At 47.4% G+C, this 25,142-nt stretch overlaps 1 protein-coding gene across 6 annotated transcripts in view; it reads left to right on the forward strand.

Moving 5' to 3' along the window:
• The window catches only part of HDAC4 (histone deacetylase 4), a 171,798-nt gene that overhangs the window by 26,821 nt on the left and 119,835 nt on the right, over positions 1-25,142 (forward strand). Inside the window, exon 1 of one of the 6 annotated variants that reach the window (XM_056496080.1) lies at positions 20,127-20,225. The exons of the other annotated variants lie outside the window; for them this stretch is intronic. The gene's annotated coding sequence lies outside the window, so the exon portion shown is untranslated. Of the gene's footprint in view, positions 1-20,126; positions 20,226-25,142 lie in introns of those variants that run through there. 6 annotated transcript variants of the gene reach the window in all.

A 25,142-nucleotide genomic window follows, 5' to 3' on the forward strand; every position in this document is an offset into this window, starting at 1 on the left:
ATGGGAGAAAAAATCTTGCAATAAATAGGGGTGCTGGAGTCTACAAGCGGCAGGGGTAGACCCTCTCCTCACAACTGAAGTGAGTTTATGAGTCTCTAAAATAATTAGAATTATCTAAAAGAAAAAAAAAAAAAAAATAAAAAAAAGTGGCCTCTGCTTCCATAATGCAGCAGTCTTAGATTTTGAAATTTGTTGGTACTATGAGGAGTTGAGAAACTGAAGTGTGTTTGTATGAGTGTAGGTGTTTACTGGAGACACTAGATGCAAAGTGATGTTTTCCAGGAGCTCTGTTCTTCAGATAACAGGTAATTGTTGTTTCAGTGTTTTCATGACTCAGAAGTGAGCTTGGGCAGCTGTGCCTGCCTGCTTTTCTCTCTCTGTGGTGGTGGTGGTAGGACACCTTTGAACACCCACCTGCAGTCCAAACCCAACCGTGGGCATTTCTTGGCTCCTGAAGGAGCAGCTCTCCAGAGGTTTGGGAAGTGACAATGTCCTTCCTGGCTGGGCTGTTATGCACTGGAAGCCTGATGCTGGTTTGCCTTGCTTCCTTTCAGAATTCATCCCTGAACACTTGTTTCTCCCACCTCATTCTGCTGCTTTGGCTCAGCATTTCGGTAGATCCAAAAATCAGCTTGAACTTTGTTTCCCTAACAACCCTGTCTAGAATGGTGCTGAGAAGGGTGGTCTCATCCAAACCCAGGGGAGTGGCAGCTGGACAGAATGGTGTTGGATATCCACATGCCCTTCCTGGGTGCTGGGTTCTTACTTGGTTGTATTTCTGGAATCCTGCAGTGTTTCATGGTGGCTTTCCACTCCCAGTGTTCTTGTTGCTCGTTTCTCTTTCAAGAGTCAGTTGTATAATAAGGAGCAGAAATATTTCTCAAGCCTTGCCAAAGATGACATCTGGACTTCTCATGTCAGTTGTCATAGCCATGTTGATTATACAGCTACAGGTAATTATTCCTAATGATGGGCATTGTTTAAGGGAAGGCTCTGGCTTAACTCGAGAGCCTATTAAGCCTTGCTTCAGTGGGTTCAAGCTTTCTTCTCTAATCTTCTCCAAGGCCAGCACTAATGGGATGTTTCAGGAGCTGTGCCATGAAATTGTTGTGGTGAAGATGAATGGAAGTGGTTTGGGTTGGGCTTTTTGTCCTGTGCCTTTATTTTTTTTTTTTGGTTTTTCATTTCACTCTGTGAAGCTTTTGTGAGATGTGCTGGGCACCGAGGGCTTCTCTCCGAATGAGATGGAAAAATACGGAGATTTAAGTTGGCTAAGAAAAGTGTGACTTCTTCCTCCATCACTGCCTCTTCTTCTGCTGTGTTTTGGAGAAAGATTCCATAGGGAGTAAGAAGCAGCTTTTAGAGAAGAAGAATACCCAGGTGGGAGCAAACTTCCTGGGAGGCATCACGTGGCCTTTGGCTTTTGGCAGAGGAGTCGCCGCCTCTTCCAGCGCTGGAACAAAGCTGGAAAAAAAGACGCTGAAATAGTGCTGTGAAGGCTCAAGTTGCTGCGAAGTATAATTAAGAAAATTAGGCTAATTAAGATAACATTTAGGATTATGACAAAGCTTGGGGGAGCGGGGGAAAGCGTGTTTAGTTTCACTCCTTAACCTGTTCATGTTGGCCACAATTTACACTCGCCTTACATAACCTATGGTGCTCACCTTACCCAGGCTGACTGGGTTGTAAGTAGGTGTGGGGTTTTTTAATAGTTTTTTAAAACGTTTTAGGGTTTTTTTTCCTCCTGTCTTTATTGACCTTAAATGATTCCTTGCTGTTGCATTCTACCTTCCCCCTTAATTTTCAGTGGCTTAGGTTTCACTATCGTTTGCTTCTTTAATCAGTAAAGATTGTTCTGCTGATACTAGTTATACATAAAGATTAGTTTTAAAAAAACAAAACACTTAAAGTTAATCACTCAACTGATTTGTATTTGTTTAAAGTTCACTTTCCTTTGTAAAAGCTGAAAATCTCCATGTTCAATGAAGCATTTTGTTTATGAAATGTTATCTTGCAGGAATTAACCAGTCTGAATGCAAATACTCCATCCTTTCTTCAGAGCCACCCTTGCAGAGATGCAAATTTCAGCTACATTTTGCAGTGCTGAATGTTTGATAATTAGGAATATTGAAGTTTTGAAAATGAGCTGCCTGGCTGATGGGGAAAAATCTGCAGCAGGGATCATTAGGGCTGAGAGGAGCTCCCGGAGGAAGCAGAGAGCTCCGTGATCACACGGCATCAGGAGAACGAGTTGGGGAGTCACGTACTGTGATTTGCTGGGCAGATAAGGACTTTTGCACAGGGCTTTATCTGCACCCAGCCACTCTCCTGCCCTGCTCCACTGCTCAGCAAGGCATGGAGAGCCATTTCATGCAGCACACACGAGAGCTCTCCTTGTGAGCGTCTCTCGTTGTTTTGCACCGCCCGATAAATATTTGATGCGTTCTCTTTTTAAAGATTAAGAAATTTATGTGGAGATGCATTTCAAGGCAGCTTTAAATGACACTGACCTACTTTCTGGCAGCAATGAGGCTGTCTGGGGAAGTTATCTGGGGGCAAGAGCATAATTTCAAATAAAACACAAGGACTATGGGGGTAAAACTCCAGCCCTCCTCTAGCAGGGCTGGGCTGTGGCAGTTACTTGGTGGCTGTGTAAGAACATCTGGACATGGTATCACAGAGTCATGGAATGGTTTGGGTGGGAAGGGGCCTTAAAGCCCATCCCATCCCTGTATATCCCATCCCTGTATATCCCATCCCTGTATATCCCATCCCTGTATATCCCATCCCTGTATATCCCATGCCTTCCATTCCTTGCCATGCCTTGCCATGGCAGGGACACCTTCCACTATCCCAGGTTGCCCCAAGCCCTGTCCATCCCAGCCTGGAACACTCCCAGGGAGCCCTTCTTCCCCTTACCAGTTTGGTGCTCTGGTTTTACCAGATTATTCTAGACTGGGAATTCAGAGACTGTTCCCCTGAGCAGCCTGGTCCCCCAGTTTTGGAGGGTGCTTTTTTGGGGTTGGCTGTGGAGTAAACTCAGAAGAGCTGAAAACTCCAACAGATGGAACTGGTGATGTTTCCATTCACTTTTCTTTCTCCAGCCCATGACAGAACACCTTTTCCACCTCCTTTCCTGTCCTTACCCATGTCTGAGTCTGTCCTGGATTTCCTCTAGGAACAGTGTCATTTTGAGGTCCTTGAAAGTTTAAAGTCTGCTCCCACTAAACCTGTGAAGTTTTCACTTGCTGGAGCATCAAATAGTTGAGACTTTCTGTGCAAGGGTTTGATTGTACCCTCAAAAGAGAAGAATTGTTTTGTGCTTCAAGTTGGGGTTCAAGCTGAAGTTCCTGCTAGGTCAGTGTCCCTGCCAAGTACATTCCTCTCATTTCTGCTTTTTCTTTAAATGCAGTTCTTGCACTTAGGAATTCTTTAAAAGCCTGTTTCTAAAGTAAGTTTTTTTAGCCTGTGATGTTCCTGCAGTGCAAAGATGAGAAGCAGGTACTTGTGATGAGAGGCAGAGAACTCTGGATTATTTTGAATGAGGTACAGGGTAGGCAAAAGATATAAAAAAGGTCGTACTTTTAAAGTCGGGTGATTCTGTAATAATATTTGAGATAGTCCTTGCGATCTTGTGTCTCACTTGGTAAGGAGAAAAACCTTTTTCTACAAGGTTACCACATTTTTGTTACTCACCTTTGGTCAACTCCAGTTTGCCCTGTGTCTCATACTTCCCCAAATTCAGTTTGTTACCAGAAGAGTGGATAAACAATTGCAATGATGTTTCTTCTTTTGGTGTGGTGTTTAGTATATTTTCTTCATACTCTGACTCTGTAGAAGTTGCCTTTACAGTCAGAGGATAGCCAGAAGTGAGTGAACGTGGAGTAGCTGGTGCCTGGCTGGAGAATGAACAGTTGTGGAATTGGTAATTCTCCCATCCTTCAGTAAAGGCTTTGCCAGTCCCTTTCTCCCCATAGCTTGCCATGTACCAGGAATTCCTCCCCCTACTTTTGTTTATTTGTTTTATTATTTCTATTTAGGCCATTAAACAAGAAAGGCCTTGACACCTGCACAGTTTGAGGTGCCAGGTGGAGTGGTCAAACAACTGAGAAATGGGGCATGCAAGTTATTCTTCTGCAAAGAAAACTGAAATTAATACATCAGCAGGTTTTTTAAAAGTTTTATTTCTACAACCAAAATCAAAATCCAGTTGTTTCATCAGTTACTAGGAAAATTTTAGCTGCAGTGCTGTGGCATGCTTTCAGGTGCTCAGCAGCTCTTGGGGTTCCCCCTGGGGATTGCTGTCACCCCTTGGCTTGATGGACTGATTTGCTCAAGTGATTTTTGAAGCAGATTTATAGCCTCTCAGAAGAATGAGGCTGATACTAAACTTCACACCTGTTGAAAGGTGAGTTCCAAACGGGAATGGTCCCAGGTGGGCTTTTCTGAGACCCTCTTGTCTCAGCTGGAAGCCAGCCCTGGTGGCAGCAGGGCTTGTGAGAGTTTCCAGGAGCCCCTGGGTGTGTTTGGGGTTCAGTGGGGCATTGCTGATCCTGCTTTGAACCCTGGCAGCACAGGCTTTGCCAGGGATTCCACAGGCCAGAGTTAACCTTCCCCGTGTTTGTAGCTGTCCTGCTCCACTTTGATGTAGCAACAAATGTTTTTTGAAAGCTTGAGCTGCCAAGCGTGAGGAGGTTCTGGCAGGATGGCTGGGCAAGGTCAGCCTGGGGAGACAGGAGCCTGACCCTAGCTGCCTGTGGATACCTGGGCAAGGGAGGAAGGACAGGTAGGATTGTGACAGCAGCCATTAAATACACCCTCTCAACCTCTGCTCATGTGGGATGTGCATTTTTTGGGGGACCTATAGAGTAAATTTTACTTTTATTTGTTGTTTTTTGAGGTTTCTTTTCTGTCGGTTTGGTTGTACCAGGGGCTGAACAATCCCAGCACTGGAAAAAACAACTTCATTTGCTGACTTGCCTGTGCGCAAGCACAGTGCCTCTCCTCCAGGAGAAACTTCCAACCAATGTAGAGTTGCTTGAAGTGGAGGGGACTGCTGGAAACCCCCTGTGCTCTGTGGCAGGGCTGGGATCAGCATGTTGGAGAAACTGCAGCCGAATTCAAGGAAATCACTTGTTGTTTTTTTTTTAAAAATCAATCCTGACCCTTTTGCTATTCTGGAACCTGTGCACTCGTGCTGTTTGCAGCCGTCGTGCTGCCAAGCCACATAAATAGCTTTATGGGGCAAACCGTGATGGGAGCAAGCTCTGCTCTGGGAGCTCTGAGCTGCCAGCCTTGGCCTTGGTGCCTGTTCTGTCCTCAAGGCAGCTGCTGAGGCCGTGACCGCGCCAGAACCAAGCCCACGGAGCGCGGGGCGGGGGCTCTGCGTGCCCGCTGTGCCTGTGCTGTGGATTTGGGGTTTCCTTTACCTGCTGCTACCTTCCTCCCATGGGGTCACTGTTTCTCCCCGTGACCAACAGCCCCAGATCAATGCGGTGCTCGGACCAATAATGCTCCCTCAGGTGGGTGATTTGCTCAGGGATGTAAGGGCAGCTGGTTTTTTTGTCTGCTGCTGGAAAGGTGGTTTTGGCAGTTCTGATCAATTGACAGCTCTTCAGGCAGGAAACCCTTAAAGCCTAGTGATGTTGACATAATCCATTGAGAATTATATTTTGCTCTTCTGTTTCAGCATTCAAAATGCGCGCTTTCTACTCAAACAGGCTTAAGCCCCTCTCTTAACTGTGACCTATATCTTATGCTGCCTATAAAGAGAAACAGTTTTAAATGTTTTTTTCACTCCTGATCTATAAAATGCTTGAGCTGCTCCTGTGGGAAGACATAAAAGCCTGAACTAGACCAACCCTCTCTTCTCTGGTCATAAAATCTTCCAAAACAGTAAAAAAGACCATACACCAAACTCCACAAGTCCTTCCAAATACTGAATCCTTGACGTCTGTCGCTTCGGCAAAAATCTCTGAAACTTCCCAGAACTTGCTTTATTCTAGCTAAGGTGCCAGTGGTCTCACAGAACCTCTGCCAGGGGAAAGCACATGATCCTCACAGCTTACTAAACCCAGGAGAAGGGCTCTGGCATCTCTTCCCTGCCAGCAGCAAGAATCTGATTGGCATTAGATGGCTTTTTCCCTTCCTTTTTTTCCTTTCCAGCAGGTGCAAGGCCTGTTCTGCAGGCTCGTAACTCTTGACAGGTTTATCGTGATGTCTTCTTGGCAGGTAGGGCTGATGCTATTCCTTCAGTCTGCATGCAAGATTCCTTTCTTTTTCATTTTTTCCCTTCAAAGTGGAGCTCTGTGCAGCAGCTCTTTCAAGGAGGTGATGGGACTGTTGCCCCTGGTTTCCTTCTTTTTAGCTGGAGTTGCAGCAGGTAGAGCCAACCTGAAGGGTCAGTATATCTTCACCACTACTTCCACCTCCCCCAAATAAACTTGAGGTAGGTTGAGCTGGGCAAACACAGCACCAGGTTGTGTGGACGGATTTGGGAAAGCTGTGATTTATTCCTCTCATGTATTTTCTTTTTCACAAGGGAAGTTACGCAGGGCAGATTCTGCTCAGGCACTGCCTGATTCCTGAGGCTTTCCAAAGAAGCTGCTATGTAAAAGTTGCCCTTTTAATTTTTTTTTCCTTCCTTTCCTCTCTTTTCGATGGTGTTTGTCATGGGAGACCTCAGCCTGTTGTTCTTAGCAGCTCACCAAAGTGCTTAAGGAGAATTCCTCCTCCTCCACTGATTAATTTCTGGCATGGAGCACAAAATAGCTCTTGCGTCAATAAATCGTCACAGCCTCTGCTTGTCTCTGTCAGCGTAAATACAGTTGGACTCCAACATGCCCCCAAGTAGGCCAGAGGCTGCCAACTTTGCAGCTGCAGGGTGGTCAAGTCCAAGAGTGCATGGCTGGGGTGTCAGAGCTGCTGCAGTTTGCACTGCAAGCCCCTCTGCCCCTCACCCCTCCTTAACTTCCCAGCTTCTGGAATTCTGCTCTATTTATAACGATGTTCTGCAGCTTAGAACATAATGGTTTTGGGTGCATCTGTTTGATTTACTGGGGAAACAGGGGTGTGTTTGTGGCTGTGAGCAAGGGCTCTGCTCAGTGACTCCCAGCCCTCTCCCATCACTTGGGAGGCTCCTTTTCCAGCTGCTTGCTCAGACTCCTTTATTTTAATTTTTTTTTTTTTTTCCTGGTAGTTCTGGTGTTTGCTTTTGTTGGGGAAACCGTGGGTAGCAGTTGCACAAAAGAACGTGATGTTTTGGGAGTGATTGCCCAAATCATTGGGCAACAGGGACTTGATCTTTTGATGTTCCAGCCATCAGATGAAAGAAACTTTCTGCAAAGCCATTTGCTGGAACAACTGTTGTGCAAACCGGGTGCTGAATGCTGCTGTAAATGGGGAGGGGGGTGAGAAACCTGGAAAGTGGGTCATCCTTCTGCACTTGGGGTTACTGCAGGGGAGCTTGAGGAAGCTGCTGGAGAGGCTGGGACCATCCACTGGCAGCTTCTGAGTCAGAGAGTGGGATGGAAACTGCTGGTTCTCTCCAGAGGTTTCTCCTTGGAGAGTGCCCTGATGAAACTGCTGGTTTGGGCTTTCCTGGAGCACGATCCTTCTCCCCCTGGCAAGGCTGCCCGCACAGCTGCCCTGCCTCTAAATGGAGCAGTTGAGCAGACTTGAGATTAAGAACAATTTGGAAATGTTTCCAAAATTTAGATTTAAAAAAAAAAATTATTCTCTTAATCTATGTCTAAATGCAAACACAAGCTACTGGTGGAGGGGCGGGGGAAAATTCCTCGATATCCCACCTGTGATTGAAGACTCTTGGCAGGTATTTTTGCCAGTTTTGAGAAACCAGCTATAGTTGCTCTAAACCAAACTGTTCCATTAGAAACTTCTGCACATATTCCTCCTGTCTCTTGAAGCAACAACCAGCCTATGGATGCCAGTGGATCAACACTGGAAGGGCAGGCCTTGATGTGATTTGGGTTTGGAAGAAATTCCAGAGGTAGAACACCTGTTTTGAGGAGTAAACTGTCTGCTCAAAGGTGACTTGCATTGCCAGAAAGAAGAGCATGGCTTGCTCTGAGCCTTATGTGGGGATGTGATAAACTCTGTATTTTCTAGATTTTCTCATCTTGTTCCTTTGGCCTTCCTCTTCTCTGGAGCTATGAACTAATATTCACCAAGAGATTTATGTGTTTTGGCTAAAATATAGAATGTGCATGAAGAATATCCCCAATGCCCTTTATCCCCACTAGAGCTCGAGGTTGGAGAGTGAAAATACAAGTTTAAAAGTGTTTCCATGACAATTTGTTTATCCCTTGGTCTGTGATGCACAGGGCAGTACTGGAGGAGCCCCAGGAGGTTGAGGCTGCAGGAGAAGCAGCGGTGGTTGTGTCACCAGGGCTTTGTGGCAGCTGCCTGCCCATGTTGGAATGCAGGCTGTGTGGACTTTTCCTGTTTTCCCTTCCATGGTGTTGATGCCAGGATGGTGCTTTGGGCACAGAGCAGCTCCCGCTCCCCTGAAGTGGCTGCTGTGTGTCTGTCCAGGCTTCTCCTGTCTGAACTGGCCAGAGTCTATTCCTTAGGGCTGAGCTGGGCTGTTCCACAGCCTGGTGTTGGGTCAGGCTCTTGGAGCCTGCTGATCACACACACACACACACAGACTCTCATTTTCCCATCTCAGGTGTCTGATGTGCCTCTGGACAGAGCATCATGAGGTGTGCTGTGGGCAGTGAGTGGTGCTGGGGTAAACACAGACCTGCAGTTGTGTCAGCTGTGTCAGCTCAAGGTGTGCTTGGCTTTTCCTCTTCCCCAGCACCTGGCTGCTGGAGAGCTGGAGATGCCCTGTCCTCACTGATCAGGCTGGGGCATGGGATGACTGTTGGTTCTGGGAGCTCTCTGGGATGCCCATCCCACGCTGAGGAGTCTTCGACTTTCTTTGTGCCCGAGGTAAAATTATTTTTATTTTAAAGCACTGGAACAGGCTGGAGTTGCCATCCCTGGAAGTGTTCAGAAAAACATCTGGACTCTAAAATTAATTATTTCCTTCCTATTTCAGTTTGTATTTCACAGCTGGGGCTGCTTTCTTCAGGAGAGGCAGGCAGGAGAGTTCCTTCAGGAGCCACCAGTCCCCAGAACAGGGTTCTGCAGTCTGGGATGAGCCCTCCCTCAGGGGAAGGTGAGCTGGGATAAAGGGGTACGCTTGTGGTGTCTCATTTGGCTCTTCAGGCTCCTGAAGCCAGAGAGCTCTGCAGAAGGAGCTTGTTTTTATTCAGAAATAATGATGCAGTAGTTGGTTTAGGCACATAAACATTTGTGGCTTGTGCAAGCAGAGGTATGAGACACACTTAGGTTGGGAGATGAGTTCTGTCTCGCTAGATATTCCTTTTTTCTCTTGCAAGAAACAACTATGGGACTATTTCTTTTGAACATCAGTGTGTTTTTCATCCCCAAAAGCCTCAACTGGTTTTATTTTGCAGTAAGAAGCAGTAGGTAGTGCTTAGGAACCGTTGTTGGTGAGATTGTATCTGGCAAAGACCCCATCTCACTTTGAAACAGGCAGAATGCTCAGTATTAGCTCCTTTAATATTTTTTCTTACTGTTTCCCACCAAGGCTGTGTTTCCATCATGTCTGCGAGCTTCACTGGTTTTGTCACATTTGCAAGTTGTTAATAACATCTTGGTTTGTTAATATATTCTTGGTATTGGCAAATTCTGTGTGATTTATCTGCTTAGATCCACATTATTTACTGCTCTGCCTCTTCCAAGTTAATAAGTTCCCTGACTAAGGATACCTTTGTGCAGAGGGAAAGATGCAGAGAGGAAAAATGTGCCTGGGCTGTTTCTCCTCCTCCCAGACTGAAACTAGTGAAGGCTGCTGGGCACTTTCACTGGTTATCTGCTGACTCCTTTAATTAGAACATTTCTGACTTGGAGCTTCCACACTTCCTGGCTCAGGCCTTGGGTGCAGTCAGAGGCATTTGGGCCACGCTGTCTCTGGTCCCCAAATTGTAATTTCAGCTCAAGCTGTCTCTTAGATGCTGGGAGAATGAACTGGAATGTGTGGGGGTGTTTACCCTTCAGCACTGAGGGGTTCATGAAATGCTGCTGTGGGTGCAGGGTGACAAAAGCTGCGACATCCAATGTGGGATAATCACTCTGAGCATCCCATGCCTTACTGTGTGGCTTTTTGAAGCTGCTGACCTCTGCTGAGTGCCCTTGGCCGTGCCAGCCCAGCAGCGTGCTGGCAGCTGGGAGATGTTTTGTCTGGCATCAGGGAAGGCTTGGTGCTGATGGGAAGAGCTGGGAGGGCAGAACGTGGCGCGTGCCAGGTTTGGGATGGCCAGAGGTGCCTGGCATGGCCGTGGCAGCTCTTCCCGAGTTGCCAGAGGTGCTGTTAATGCCAAAGGCTCGAGGGGTGCAGCCCAAATGGGCCCAGGGCTCGCTGGGTGTGTGTGTGGCTCTGTATTAATTGCCCTGTACTCTAAATGAGTGGTTGTACATGGAGCAAGCACATGGCACGACTCTGCTCTCAGCAGGTGAAGCTACGGCAGGAAAACACCTCCAGCTCGGCAAGACACAATAGCAGAGAGCAGGGAGCTGGAGTGAGGCATGTGAGGGATGTGGGATCTGTGAAACCGGAGGCTCAAAGGCAAAAATAGCATCATTTATAATAGTAAAAGCGAAGGCTCCTGCGCGACGCCTTTGCGTTCTGCCAGTCTGTACTGAATGGAGGAGTAGTTTGCTTACAGATGACAAGCAGGGATGAATAAGCACTTAAAATTTTTGGTATTGGAGAAGCAGCTCTTCCATCTTGGCCCCTGAGCCAGTCAGTCTTGCAGTCCCTTTCCTCAGAGTGTCGCCTGCTGCTTGAAGTACAGGTGTTGGGAGGCATGGAATTAGAACTCTCTCCACATCCCTTGGCCTCCCTGTGGGATTCCCTGTTCTGCCCTTGGCATGTTTTGACTGGGCTGTGTGCTGATTTTGGAGAGGCCCCTTCGCTGCCTGGTTTGCCCCCCAGCAGCAGGAGGAAATCCGAAGCACAGCCCATGAACTCCTGCACCATCTGTAAGCGCCTTGTCAGCATGGACTAAATCCCTGATGTGTTTTAGTGGATGGGCACCTGAGCATCTCCTGGAGGTGAAATGGAGGAAGGAACACAATAATTTGGGTGCTTGAAGAAGAGCAGCAAAGTGTGGGTGGGTGTAAAGTTATGCCCTGGAGTGAGGAACTGCAGTCCCTTGAGGTCTCAGTGCTGGGGCTGTTGGCTGCAGCAGCTCTGCCTCTGCTCATTGCTCTTGTCTTCTGTGCCTGATTTCCATGGGAGTTCCGTGGGACACCTTAAATATTTTAGCTGTTGGAGTTTTGTAATGGGAGGTGACATTGCTTGGATTGTTTTTCCCCCTTGTTTTTTTTTCCCCCTTGTTTTTTTTTCCCCTTCTTTATTCCCCTAAGCTGCTGTTTTGTGGGCTTTATAAGGACCTAGTCTAGGGTGGAAATAGGGGTAAAAACACCTCATGTTAAGGAGTGGAATGTACCTAGTGCTGTGTGTTTCTTCCTCTTCTTGCTACTTAATGATCAGCTTGTTAAGACATGGCCAGAAGTGGTTCTCTGACCAGGAAAACATCCTTTTTGCTGTTGTGTTTACCTGAGCTGGCAGTGGGGGGGTAGCTGTAGTGGCTGAGGAACAGGCCTCCTAAAAACTGGTATTTTGGGGCATTTTTCCACTTGCCTGCCCATGACTAATGCCCGCACCATTTCTGGTGTTACCCTCGCACCCTGGTGCATGGATGTGTGCAGGTTTGTGTGAGGGTGATGTGAGGAGAACAGCCAGCCACCAGCCTTTAGAAACCAGCAGGCATTGCAGCAATGTCCATCAGGGATTTTATTATTTTCATATTTGGCTCCAGCTTAAATGTCAGTGACCTCATGCTGGGAGAAGTCCCATCCACATGGAGCCTTGTCTGGTGTCTCCCAAACACAGTATGGGCATCTTGTACCCTCTTACATTTTACACCCTTGCATTGCAGTTCAGAGGGGGTCCCATGCTGGCTTCCTTCAAAAATAACTTTTAGTGGTGAGGTTGGCAAGTCCCCATGGGAGCTGGTCTCTCCTGAAGGTATAAATCCAGTCCTAGGCTGGGTTGTACCTTAGGAAGCTGAATGTTGACCTGAACACCTGAAAAGTGTTCTGCCTGACAGTGAGATGCACAAGGTGTTTATGGCCTCTAAGAAGCAAAACAGAGAGCCCAAAATGAGAACAGAATATAGAATCATATGTGAGATGAGTTTATAATTCTGGCTGTTTTGGTGCTTGCTAGTCTGGCATTTTTGTTGGCCCAAAAAGTGAAGGTAAAGAAGGCCAAGCTGGCAATTAAATGTGCAGTGAGAAGCTTGAGGGAAACTTCAAGTTTGGGGGTACTTGCTGTTTGGGTGAGCCATGAAAAATATTTTGTGAACCAAATTTTCCGTTAATACAGGGTTGGTGAATAATTCAGGATTATTTTAAATCAAATTCGGGGAGAAGCACTGCCGCATCATGATCTCCATGGTTTTCCAGCTCTTGGTGCGTTCATTCCTGCGTGCTCGTGTTTTGGGGAGGGAAGGGGGATTCTCTGGGACCTGTCCTCAGCTGAGTCAGCTTTATTAGCAATGCACGACTTCTTGAATTGCTTCCGAGGAAGGATGTGCTGTTGACTCAGAAGAAAGTCTGTGATGTCTGGCGACGGGGTCAGCGAAGTGGATGCCTGAGCTCCAGCATGCTCTTGAGGCTGTGAATCACTGTGACAGCAGGAGTGAGTGAAAAGTGCCATTTTCTTTAAGAAAAAAAAAAAAAAAAGCCCCAATGAGAAGGTGGAGGAAGGCCCTGGAGGTCGCGCTTGGTTAGATAACAGGGCAGGGTGGAATTTGTGGTTTGCATCATTAGATTTGGCACTGGCTTCACCCAAGCGCTTCGGCCGGCTGTAAACTCGCACGTTCCCCGTGGCTCGCTCCTGTAACCTCCGTCTGCACAGCTGTGAGCGCCGGCGTGTGCAGACTCAATTCCTGAACTGGATCGGGACAGCGGAGGATTTTCTGTACGGAATCTTCTATTAAAAACGCGCCCACACTCCCCAGTCAGCCTCACTTTTCCTCTGCAAACTGCTCATTTGTCTCCGAGTGCTCTGTCTGCCTCGAACATGCCTGTGTGTGTGTGGCATAGCTTGAATTTTTATGCTGAGGAATGTAAACACCAAATCCGCACAAGACTCGCCGAAGAACTCCGGGGCTCTGGTGCATCATCTGTTTGTTATGTAACCTGATAGAATGGGAGTGAAATAGAAACCAGATGTCAGGGCAGAGCAATTACAATTTTTCATCTGTGAGTGTTACAGTAAATGCACTTTGTGTTCCTTCCCCCCGTCGCTGAATGTGGGGTTTTATTTGGGAAAGTGCTGCGGGGGACCTCGGAGCTCTCAGCACGGCTCTTGCTTAAAGACTTTGTTATTCTGTACTTGTGTTCCTTCATGCAATTAGAGTCTGTGCTCTACTCCAGATCCACGAGCCAGCGTATTCCCAACTTGAAATGAGCTGGACACAAGTGCCGAGTCCCGGGAGAGCCCCTCTGTGTGTCCGGCTCTGTGGGTTACACGGTCAAGCCGCACTAAATTTAGCATTCCAAGGGAAGCTGCTTTGCTTGTCATGTTTAAATTTGGCAAGAGAATCCCATCAGAGAACAGGTTTGGTGCGGGCTCTGCCGGGGATTCCAGAGCTGGAGGAACATCTGGGAGGGGAGCAGATGGGAGCTGCAGTTAGCTCATTTGCTCCAATTCGCCGTACGACAAGGAGGATAAAAGGGAAAATGGATAATCATTGATTCTCTCTGGTGGGGAAATGGATTCTTCCACCTCTAGTTCATCCCAGAGGTTTTTCTCTGCTGTCTCCCATTAAATAAGGCAAGCCCTCGGTTGAGAGAGGGATCGATGCACATCTGTCTTGGTCTTCATGTGCATAAGTCGAGGTGTGTGTGTGATCTCACAGAGTGGGAGCTGATGGGAATTTCCCTCTTCCCTTCCCTCATGTTTTTCATCTTCCTGTGCTGAACTTTGTTCTTTTGCTGCTCAAGATTTATCTCCTTCTGTCCAGCTAAACTTGGAAGCCCAGCAGAACCTTGCTGGGTGAAGTTTGGGCTTGTGTTAGGGCCACAGGGGCTGGTGATCCAGTTTTTCTGTGGGGGCAGAACCTGTTTTGGGCATCCCTCTGTTAAGTACAGATAACTTCAAGAAACCTCTAAATGAGTTGTACATTCCAGATGAAGGAAGAATTAAAGATTCTTGCTCCTCCTAAACTGCAAGTTTCTTCCCTTAAAACCAGTAAACGGAGAAGAGATCAGCATGAGCACTGGCTGCCAGCCATTCCCAACAGCATCCAATCTGTGCCACCTCTCCTTTCAACAATAGCATGGAAAGAGGACTTGGGTGCTCTGCTGATAGGTGGTCACTGCTCAACTCTGCCAACACCCAGCAGTGCCTTCTGCAAGATGCCTGTGGAGTCTGAGCTGAAATTGAAGATTTAACTTTTCCCCCACGCGAAGCATTTACAGAAAACTTTACAACTGCAAGGAAGCAGCAGAGCCTCTTGCACCCGTGGAGTCCAGAAACAGGTGTTCCCAGTTTGGAACTGCTTCCTTTCCAACTCTCCTTCTGGAGAAGAGGAGACTCGGGGGGAGGCCTCATTGCTCTCTACAAGTACCTGACAAGAGGTTGGGATGAAGTGGAGGTGAGGCTCTTCTGCTGTGCCTCAAGTGAAGGGATGAGAGGAGGTGGCCTCAAGGGGAGGTTCAGATTGAATATTAAATATTGGATATAGAAGAAAAAAAAAAAAAATCACTGAAAGGATGGTCAGGCATTGCAGTTAGTTGCCCAGGAAGCTAGTGCAATCTCTGGAAACATTCCAGAGACACCTGGATGTGGCATCTGGGGGTATCACAAGGGGCAATTACCGTGGCACTGTGTTGGTGTTTGGAATGGATGATCTTGAAGGCCTCTTCCAGCTTTGAGGATTCTGTGATTTTTTTTTTTTATTTTTATTTTTTTTTTTCCCCTAAATGGAGACTGTGGAGAAGATCCCCTCAGGCTGCTCAGGGTGGGTGTTTGAGCAGCTCTCTTGTAAAGGTGCTGGTGCTCTTCTCAAAGAGCCCCGTGTGAACACCACTGTGTAATTGACACCAGGCCTTAAAACCGTGGGAATGCAGAACACACGGGAATGCTGGCCAGTGGACAGGAACGGCTCCCTTCAGAGTCAGTCACAGAAGAGGAAAACAGAGGAGGTTTAGAGGAGAACAGGCCCATCAAGGAAGCGCTGGGCTCAGCTCCTGTGCCGTGTTGGTGCTGAGCAGCCTCTCCTGGTGAGCCGGGAGATCCCGGTGCGCGCTGGGGATGCAGCTCCTGCCCGTGGCGGTCACATGTGCTGTGAAAACAGCAGCTCCGCCAGGAGCGACCTTCAGCATGGCTCCCAATGTTCCCCGTGTTATTTTTAACCTGTCTGGGTAAATTTCCAATACAAAGGCCAGTGCCAATCTGATGTGCTCGCTTTCCCAAATCCTTATCTTTTGCTTTCTAGTGCACTGACGCATCAGACGGAACAGCAAGATTTGGGCTTGGGTAAAGCTTTGCTTGTATGGCCACAGCACCAGAGAGAAATAAATATTTCAGCACTGTTTTAGTGCTAAACACATTTAATTTTCAAGAGGTTTTTTTTTTGTTTGTTTGTTGTTTTTTAAGATGGGTTTTGACAACTTTTTCTTTTTAAAGAAAATTGCTTGAACTGTGGTTTAAAAATAGCTGAAGGCTGTACTTTGATTAGGTTGCTGTGGCACTGACGTCAGCGGGTGACATTTATCTCTGTATGGATTTGTCGCCCTGTTGACTAAGGCTGTATTTACACAAATGGGGATATTTCTGTCTGCTGTGGGGGGAACCAGCAACAGCTCTGCCCCAGCCGTGTCCTTGCCCTCCCGTATTCCTGAACTCTGCCTCCCTCCCGTGCTGCTTCGTTCTGTCCTGCAGTGGGGATTTTTTGAAGTGTTAGAGGGTTGCTTTAGGTATTCACATTGCCATGAAGGTCCATGCATGGTGATGATGATGTTGGCTCGGTGCAGAAGGATGCTGACAGAGATGCTGAACATGACTAGGTAAAGCATCAGGTATGAGCCTGAGTGGGTCCTGGCTGGATGGCTCCATGAATGGACAGGTAATGGATGTCCTCTGAACACAAATTATAGAAAATAGGTCCTGAACAAGTGAAATAAATGTGAAAAAGGATGGAAAAGCAGTGAGCAGTTTTAGCCCAGCATGGCTTCAAGTGCAGTGTATTTCTCTGTATTTAATATTTTTGTCTGGTGTAGTTGCTGTAGTTCACTTTTTCTTTTTAAGCTTTAATTTTTGCTCTCGGGGTTTCTTTGGCCCCAGATCCCACTGTTCCAACAGCAGCAGAAAGCACTAAGTTTCCTATAAGCACTTTTGTCTGAAATCGGTTCGTGGAGCACAAGGTTTCCCAAAAGGAAGTTTCCATAGAATCCCAGAATGGTTTGTGCTGGAAAGGACCTTAATGCCCATCCAGCTCCATGGCAGGGACAACTTCCACTATCCCAGGCTGGTCCAAGTCCCAGTGTCCAGCCTGGCCTTGGACACTCCCAGGGATACAGGAGCAGCCACATCTGCTCTGGGCAAGTGCTCTCAAAGCTGTGCCTGTTTTAGAGGGGTGCACTTTGAATACCTTTTAATTTATCCCTGACACTGAGACAGTAATAAAGTGAAATCTCTAGAAACGAACTTAATTAAAGGCTGATACAAATTAACTTGCAGAGTCTTCCAATTGATCACACCATTCCAGTCTGTTTTCCAATCGTGGGTTTAGATCCGTGAGCCTTGTCAGCTCTGCGGGGAGGAGGCAGCTGATGTGAGCTGGCTTCAGGAAGACATGGAATGTGTTTGTGTCTTCTGGAGCTGTGAATTAACTGTGGGACTCCCCCACGATGGGCAGCCAGTCACGGATTCGGCAGATTAATCACTCTGACTTGTGCACAGCTTTTACCTGGCCCTCATCCCGTGGCAGGAGGGACAGGAGCACTGATTAACATCCTGGACACAGAGCCTGCTGGCGCAGGAGTACATTTTGGTGTTGCTTTCAGGCAGCTGGTAATGGACGTGTGGAATAGATTTTCCCCAAATTTCACAGTGGATGAAACCTGTGGAGTGAAATGCCATTATCTCTGCTGCTAACCTGTCTGTATTTGGGTTTTTTTTTCCCAAACAGCAATTCTTTGGGCTGCACTCACCTGCACTCACTCGCTGCCACTGCTGCAAACGATGTTTTGTCTGTGAGCTGGAGCATGGCACAGAGTCAAGCTGATTGTTTCACATCTCACCCCAAGGCAGCTGCTCCTTTCTAAACCTCTGTAATCTTCCCTTGAAAAGACCAGGGAGCTGGGAGGAGCTGCTGTCTGGTGGTATCCATGCTGGGAGGGAAGGCTTGCTTTCATCCCCTGCCACCGTCCTCCCCAGATTCCAGCTTTTCCAGTGTCTTGCCTCATAAGTGTCTGGATGAAGACTGTAAGGTCAGTCAGTAGTACAGAAGTTTGATAAATGGGCATTTCTGCTGGTATTAAATATGCTTGTATGTCCAAAACATGTATTGGATAAGGATATTTATGCACAAATATACCAATGCATATGTGCATCTCCTGTGCAGAAAGCAGCATCTGGGTGGCATCCCTGTCCATGGCAAGGGGCTTGAAATGAGATGATCCTAAGGGTTCCTTCCAACCCACACCATTCTGTGATTCCATGATCTTGTGTCTATCCCCAGAGAGGGACAGCAGTCAGCAGTGAGGACAGCACTAGTTAAACATGATATTTTGCATTAATTTGGCCAGGGCTGAATTGAGCTTGCTTTTTTTGTATCTAAAGGAATGGAAAAAGATCTCCTGGGCACTTCTTGTTAAGATGTGAGGAGAAATATGCCTTCTCACGTGCTGAGGTTGTAGCAGGACATATGTGGGGTGTGTTAGCCTGGAGGTCAAAGGGTTTATGACTCTTTAGGAAGGCTCTTCCATGCTTGGAAGGTCTAGTAATGGATATTTAGGGATTTCTGTCAGGGCAGCTCTGCTGTTTTGGTGCTGGCTGAGCTCCTCTGGGTTTTAAAGCAGCTGCTCAGGTGAAACCTTGGGATTCCTATTGTGATACACTGCTGCCTCAACTGGAAGAGATGGATTTTCTCTAGCAATGCCCAGCATTAACTTCTACAGTTGTGACAGAGGTCGGAGTGTTGCTCAACAGCCCGGCAGCCCTTTAGGTGAGAGCTGGTTTTGCAATGCACAACCAGCAGAATTAACATGGGTACATCACTGTGGGGGGAAAACAAAGGCTTGTTAGTGGTTTCCCCCCTCTTTTCTAGTGGCTCCTGCTGTAGATGAAAGTGAGTTTCAGGGCCCCAGCTCCGAGTGTATGCTAACCAGGCTGCAGCCTTGGCTCTCTCCTCCAGTTTGTGATTAAATTTTAAAGTGAAAAACGATAAGGAATCTCTGTGCAGGGAACATGCCTCATACCGTGGAGTTAAACTGCAGCTTTTGGGTCCTGCTCTGAAAATCTGATTAACCTGAAAGAGATGAGGTGTGCCCTGGATGATGCCAGATAAAGCAAAGCACTCACACACGTGGTTATTGCTTCTCTACCTGTTTATAGCAGCTTCCCAGCCTTTATTTGTTCCGATAGGATCGTGGAGAATGCTGTGGGGAAGGAGGAAATAACTATTGAAGCAGAAGGAATAGCCTTTAGAGAAATTGGACCTTCCCACAACAGAAGCTGGATACAGAGCTTCCCACAGAAATCATCCAAATGGCTCGTGCAGATAGGCTTAAACAAGGATTTATGGTGAGTGAAACAGAGAGAATTGGCTTTAGGGTTTTTTTAAGCAGCAGAAGAATAGCGTGGAAGGAGATTATGGCTCTCCTCTGCCTGCATCCAGCTGCACGTGACAGCTTTTGCAGCTGTATTTTTGGAGCATCTTTGCCGAGCTCACCTAGAATCCCCAGCTCGAGGCGTCGCAGCTGCTGCCAGCTCTGCTGCCTGCGAGCAGCTGCTGTATTGACAGGCACGTTTCTACCCCGGGAGATGCCGGCAGTGTGGAAATGAGCGAGAAACAACTGTTTATATAATCCGCCCGTGCAGATCAATCCCTGGGAAAACAAGGTGCTCCCTGTCTGCAGCAGCAGACACACACCTTGAGCTGCTATAAATAGCTCCAGTGCCTCTTCCTAGGGCCAGCTCCAGGGCCTTTGTGTTCTGCTGGGGTGGGAAACTGCTCAGGAAGCTGGCAGTGATTCCCACTGCTGGGAAAGCAGGGCTCTGAATCTCCCTGCTCCTCAGGGATTCTTTTGGGAAAGTGCCCCTTTCTGCTTGGATCTCTACTGTACTGAATTTCAGGGAATTATGGAATAGTCTGGGGGTGGGAAGGGACATTAAAACTTCTCCCATTCCACCCCTGCCATGGGGCAGGGCACCTTTCAGTATCCCAGGGTGCTCCAAGCCCGAATGTCCAACCTGGCCTTGGACACTTCCAGGGGCATCCACAGCTTCTTTGGACACCCTGTGTCCAAACAATTCCTTCCCAATATCCCATCAAATCTACCCTGCCTCAGCTTAAAGCCATCTTCCCTCTTCTAGTCCCTCCATCCCTTGTCCCCAGTCCCTCTCCAGCTCTCCTGGAGCCCCTTTAGGCACTGGAAGGGCTCTGAGCTCTCTCTGGAGCCTTCTCCTCTCCAGGTGAGCACCCCCAGCTCTCTCCTTCCACTAATGCCAAATTGGTATCCAAGTGATGTCAGTGATCCATCAGCCAAAGCCCTTCAAGAATCACATCCCTGACGTATCTGGAAAATTCTGTGCAGTTGTGCAGCAAATATTTGGACTAGGTGATTCTTTAGGTCACAGTCAAAGCCCCGCATATCAGGAGCACGACTGGGGTTAGCTCTGCAGACAGTTCCTACTCAGTGATGGCAATATTTGCTTTATTGGGTGACTGACATGTTTTTAATCAGACAGGCCAGGCACAGAATGAGCAAACAAAGAGGTACCAGAGCAGAGCCAAGGCACTGCAGCCCTGAGCCACGGCATTTGTGGTGATCCCTGGGTTGTGATGGCTTCATCCCGTGTTCTTCCCATGGTCTGGTCACTCCTTACACAGGTAGGAAAGTTCTGCTCCCAGTCATGCCACGAGCTGCAGTTCCAGGAGAAGCTCCTTGGAACCAGGGGAAAACACTGCTCACCATGTCAAGGACTCTGCTCCTGCTGACCTCCTGTAAATTAGAATTCGTGGTTTTTACCATAATGGAGGTTTTCACCTGAGCGTATCCATTGGAGATGGGCTGGGGAGTCCCAGCAGAGGTTTGCTGTGCTGCAGGATCGCTTCCTTGGGTAACTTCTCTCTGCAGCAGCACTCTGACAGCTTAGCAAAAACAAATTTTTTTCCACAATCATAATTCCTTACTCTTCCTCTCTTCCCTCTCCTTTCTCTTCTCTAATGCTAGACAGAGTCATGCAAAATCTTGTAGGGGTTTTTCATTTTTCCTTTTTTTCCTGAAGCTTTTCAACCATCGCTCCTGCATAAAATTTCTAAAAGAAAGCAAAAAGCCAACCCATATTTCTGTTTCAGATTGGATAAATGGAAATCACCCATGGGCTCTTCCAGAGGTGTAAACACAATTCCTTGGGCTGGTGCCTTTCACCTGGTTTGCTGTTCTTAGAAATCCAGTATGGGATTAGATTCCTAAGTGCTGCCCTTGCTGTTTAGCCATCTCCTAATATTAATTAATGTTAATTAAGAGTGCTGTGGAACACCCTAAAAAAGATCTGCACTCTGAATAGGCTTCTCATATTTATAGAGAACGCGATTTATTGTCTGTAATTTTAAAATGTGGCTATTGAACTCACCAGTCCTGTGGAATCCCAGAATGGTTTGGGTGGGAAGGGATCTTAAAGCCCATCCCATTCCACCCCTTGCCATGACACCTTCCACTGTCCCAAGCTGCTCCAAGCCCCAGTGTCCAGCCTCGCCTGGGACACTACCAGAGACCAGGGGCAGCCACAGCTGCTCTGGGAAGCCTCTGACAGTGCCTTACCACCCCATCCCACTGGGCAGCACAGATCCTGAATCAGCTCAATGTTTTTAGGGTTTCACACAATCCAAGTCCTATCAATAGAAGGAGCATCTGAACAGGTGAAATATTCTTGTAGGAACATTTTCTTTAGGGAACATGGTGTGCAGAAAGATTTGAGAAACCATAGCAGGTTTAAGGGATGTCTGGCAGGATGAAACCTTTGGGAGCTGCTGCTTCCACTTGGAAAATTGTGGAAGGATTTTTGGGTACCAAACAGCAAACTAGTTCATTGGCCTTAAACAATTTCACATTTAAACATTTGATTTAAAAAAAATCTTTTAAAATGACTTGATTCTTTTTTAACAGAGTACAATTTGAGGTGATTTCTCATGAATTTGAGTTTTTTGAATGCTTACATCACGAAGTTTAACATTGCTGAAGAATACAGGATATGTAAAACATTGATGGGACAATGGGTAAGGGATTTAAGCTAAAGGAGGATCCATTTAGATCAGATAGAAAAAAGAAGGGGGTTTTACATTGTGTGTGGGCAGGCCCTGTGGCTGCCCCTTGATCCCTGGGAGTGTCCAAGGGCTGGTTGGACACTGGGGCTTGGAGCAGCCTGGGACAGGGAAGGTGTCCCTGCCCTGGAATGAGATGAGATTTAAGGTCCCTTCTTACTCAAACCATCCTGGGATTCCTTGACAACAGGTTGGACAGTGGTTGTTCTTGATGATGAAAAATCTCTGTTTGTGGTTGTGCAAAGTGCAAAACTTCTGATGTAAAATCCTAAAAATAGCTAAAATACAAAGAGGTGATGGAATTGTTTTGAAATAATTTTTTTTTAGTGTTTTTTCTTGAGGTGTCAGTGTGTGCATTAAGCATTCTGTGCAGCTGGGAAAAATGTTTTGTTTTTAATTTTAGCCCTGCTAATAAAGTCTTGTCATGTATGTCAATGAAGCAGAAAGAAAATTACTCCAGAGCTAACTGTAGGTTGTCATTAAAGCTGATTTCCTGCATTAAGCCAAAAACAAGGCAAGATTTCATTTCTGGACTTCCTAAAGATGTTAGTCACGCTGACAGCTTCCTAAGCCCTAAACCCTGAGAGCTATAGAAATTTATCCTGTAGATGAAAGTATTTGCTCTTGCCTGTCACCTTGTCCTGATCTTCACGTTGATCTCCTGCTGCCCTCTCTATTTTTGAAATAATTTGCTTCACTTCCAGCTGTTGACTCTTGCAGGCAGCTGCTTGTAAGGTCCTGCCTGCAGAATTCCCTCCTGAAATAAAAATAAGAAGTGATCTGTTGTTTGGAGAGCACAGCTGAAGGCGCATCCTGCCAGATTCCTGGGCAGCAGTGCCGGAGGGAAAACTCCTGCCACGACTGCATGGGCACTTCTGAACTTCAGGAAGGTTTTGTCTTTGAGTCTTGTTTGGGCTTTTTTTCCAACGATGACTGAGACAGAACCTGAGGAGGGGTGACAACTGCTGTGCTGTGGGATTAAACTTTGTGTGCATCACTCTTTTGTGGTAATGTGTTTCTGAGACATCTCTCCTTGTGTTCTGCTTGCTCTCTCTCTCTCTCTACTTTCACCCTCAGGAGTTAGTTCTGAAATGATGGAGCTGCTGGAATGACTTCTCCTTTGGCTGCTCCAGCTGCAGTAGTGCAGAGGTGTTAAAGGCATTTTTGAACCAGGTGGAAGGGCTGTGTGGCACTGAAAACTCCTTCAGGCTTTGCCATTAGTTTGGAATCTCTTCATGGTGGGGTAGCACTGTTTCAAAGAACCTCAGGATCTCCAGAGGGAGAGGTCCCACAAGGATGGTCCTGGGGCACAGAGCGGTGTAGATGCTGTGTCCCAGGAGTGTCCATCTGGGGTGCACTGATCAGAGGTATTGGTGTGCAGCTGCCCTGCCTCTGGTACTCTCTGGGAGAGTCTTTTTCCTCCCAGGATGCTGCTGCCAGCTTGCTTTGGGTTTTATCTCCAGCTGACCATAAGCTTCCACTGCTCATCCCGAATGGAGCTGCTTTCCCTGGGTCACTGCAGGGCAGCTGGGCCCAGATTCCAGCTGGGAAATCCAGATGGTGCTGGGGGAAGCCTCAAAACACCAGGAGCCAGGGGGCTGTGAGTGGTGCACAGATCTGGGCAGCTCTTTGGGAAGCTCAGGTGCAAACATGAACTTGTTCCAGAAAAGCCAGCTCAGGAACTGGAGGCTTTGCCTGGATTGCTGTGCTAGCAGAGCTGAAGGCTGAGGAGCAGAGGTTTGGTGCGAGTCACTGGGCAGATCTTGACACCCTTTTCCACCTCTAATCCACTGAAATGCACTTTTCCACTCCAAGGTGCTCCTTGGGTTGAAGAGTGACCTCAGAAGTCATGGCTGTTGGAATTTTCTTACCTACAGTCACGTTTGTCTTGAAATGGTTTATGAGAAAATTAGTATGAAACAATGTCTTCAGTTTATTTTGTGGTGTTGGCAGGATCTTTGTACATTCTCTTTTGTCTCCTAATTGTTTGCAGGAACATAATGGTGTCATTTTCATGAGTTAATTATGGTAGAAGTTTGTTTGCTCTCTTTGTGTGTGGTGCAAGAGCTGCAGCAGCACAGCCCCAGCCTGCTGCTGGTGACAGGGACCCTCCTGTGGCCCAGCAGCTCTATCCCCAGTTCTCACTCTTTTCCAGCTAGGAGAACCAGGTGTTTGTGATCCGTGCTGTTTCTCTTGGATTTGTAAATCTTTTGGGTGAGCGGGACTGAGATTCACAGAGTATGGAGTGATCCTTGTGCTGTGTGCTCCAGGATGATCCTGCTTCCCAGCCTGACCCATCATTCTGTGATCCCAGCTTCATCCACATCCGTGGCTACCCTGTGCAGAGCTCCGTGATGTGCAAGGAAAGTGGGACCAGCTCAGGGTCAGCACAAGGGCTGCAGTCTGGGGCTCCTTCTAAAGTCCCTCTTATGAAATGGGGAAAAACTCTTTTGTCCCAGCCCAAAACCAGCCTGGCCCTGCTCTTGAGCAGCTCAGGGGATAGGAAAAGAGAAGGGAAGGTGTCTCTGCTGTGGAGAGGGAACGATAAGCAGGGGCTGTGCATGGAAAGGTCAGAGCAGGTCTGTCCCTTGAACTGCAGAAATTGGGTGGGGTGTGGGTTATCCCTCAGCTCCGCTAGATTCTGCCTTTCCTTTATTTGACACACTGATCTTCCCTGCCCAGCTGTGGGCAGGCACAGCGAGCTGCTAACTACACATTTGTGTCTGAAGATTTATTACAACCTGGGAAAATCCAGAATGCCTTTGGGAGGCGGGGTGGGGTGAAAGGGGGTGAATAACCCTTCCCTGCTCTGGAGAGCCTGGTTTGAGTGTGGCTCCCTGGTGCTGAGTGTCGGGGCACATCAGCAAGTTTGTCCCTGTGCTGGCTGGATGCAGTGACAGCGATGAATCACCGCTCAGCTCCTGATTTGCGTCAATCAAACCACATTGAAGGGCGCCTTTGTTCGCAGCTTGGAAGGCCAGGCCCGCTGCTTCCAGCAGCTCCTCTCCAGGCTCAGCTCTGGGGAGACAGCCCTGCTTTAAGGGAGGCTTGCCATCCTTTCCCTTGCAGCCCCCTCCTGCTGGATGCTGGCTGTAGAAATCCATCTTGGAACGCACAGATGAGGGCTTGTCTTCCAGAGGTTTCGGTGTGGAAGCACAAGGGAGTGTTTTTGGGCGAAGGGATGCAGCTTTATCCTTGCATTTCATTGCTTGTGGGTTTCAGTTTCTTTTTTTTTTTTTTTCCTTAAAAAGAATTTCTTAAGAAATTAAAATTTCTCTAGGAGCATTTGGACAGTGGTCTCAGGCACAGAGTGGGATTCTTGGGGTTGTTCTGTGCAGGGTCAGGTGCTGGACTGGATGATCCCTGCAGGTGTCTTCCAACTCAATAAATTCTGTGATTGTAATGGAATCCTCTTTCTGACCTAGAAACTGTGACTGCCACGGGATCATGAGCCAGGCAAAGGCAGCACCGAAATGCAGCTCC

Source organism: Oenanthe melanoleuca, chromosome 7 (assembly GCF_029582105.1).
Source record: "Oenanthe melanoleuca isolate GR-GAL-2019-014 chromosome 7, OMel1.0, whole genome shotgun sequence".
NCBI classification, from domain to species: domain Eukaryota; kingdom Metazoa; phylum Chordata; class Aves; order Passeriformes; family Muscicapidae; genus Oenanthe; species Oenanthe melanoleuca.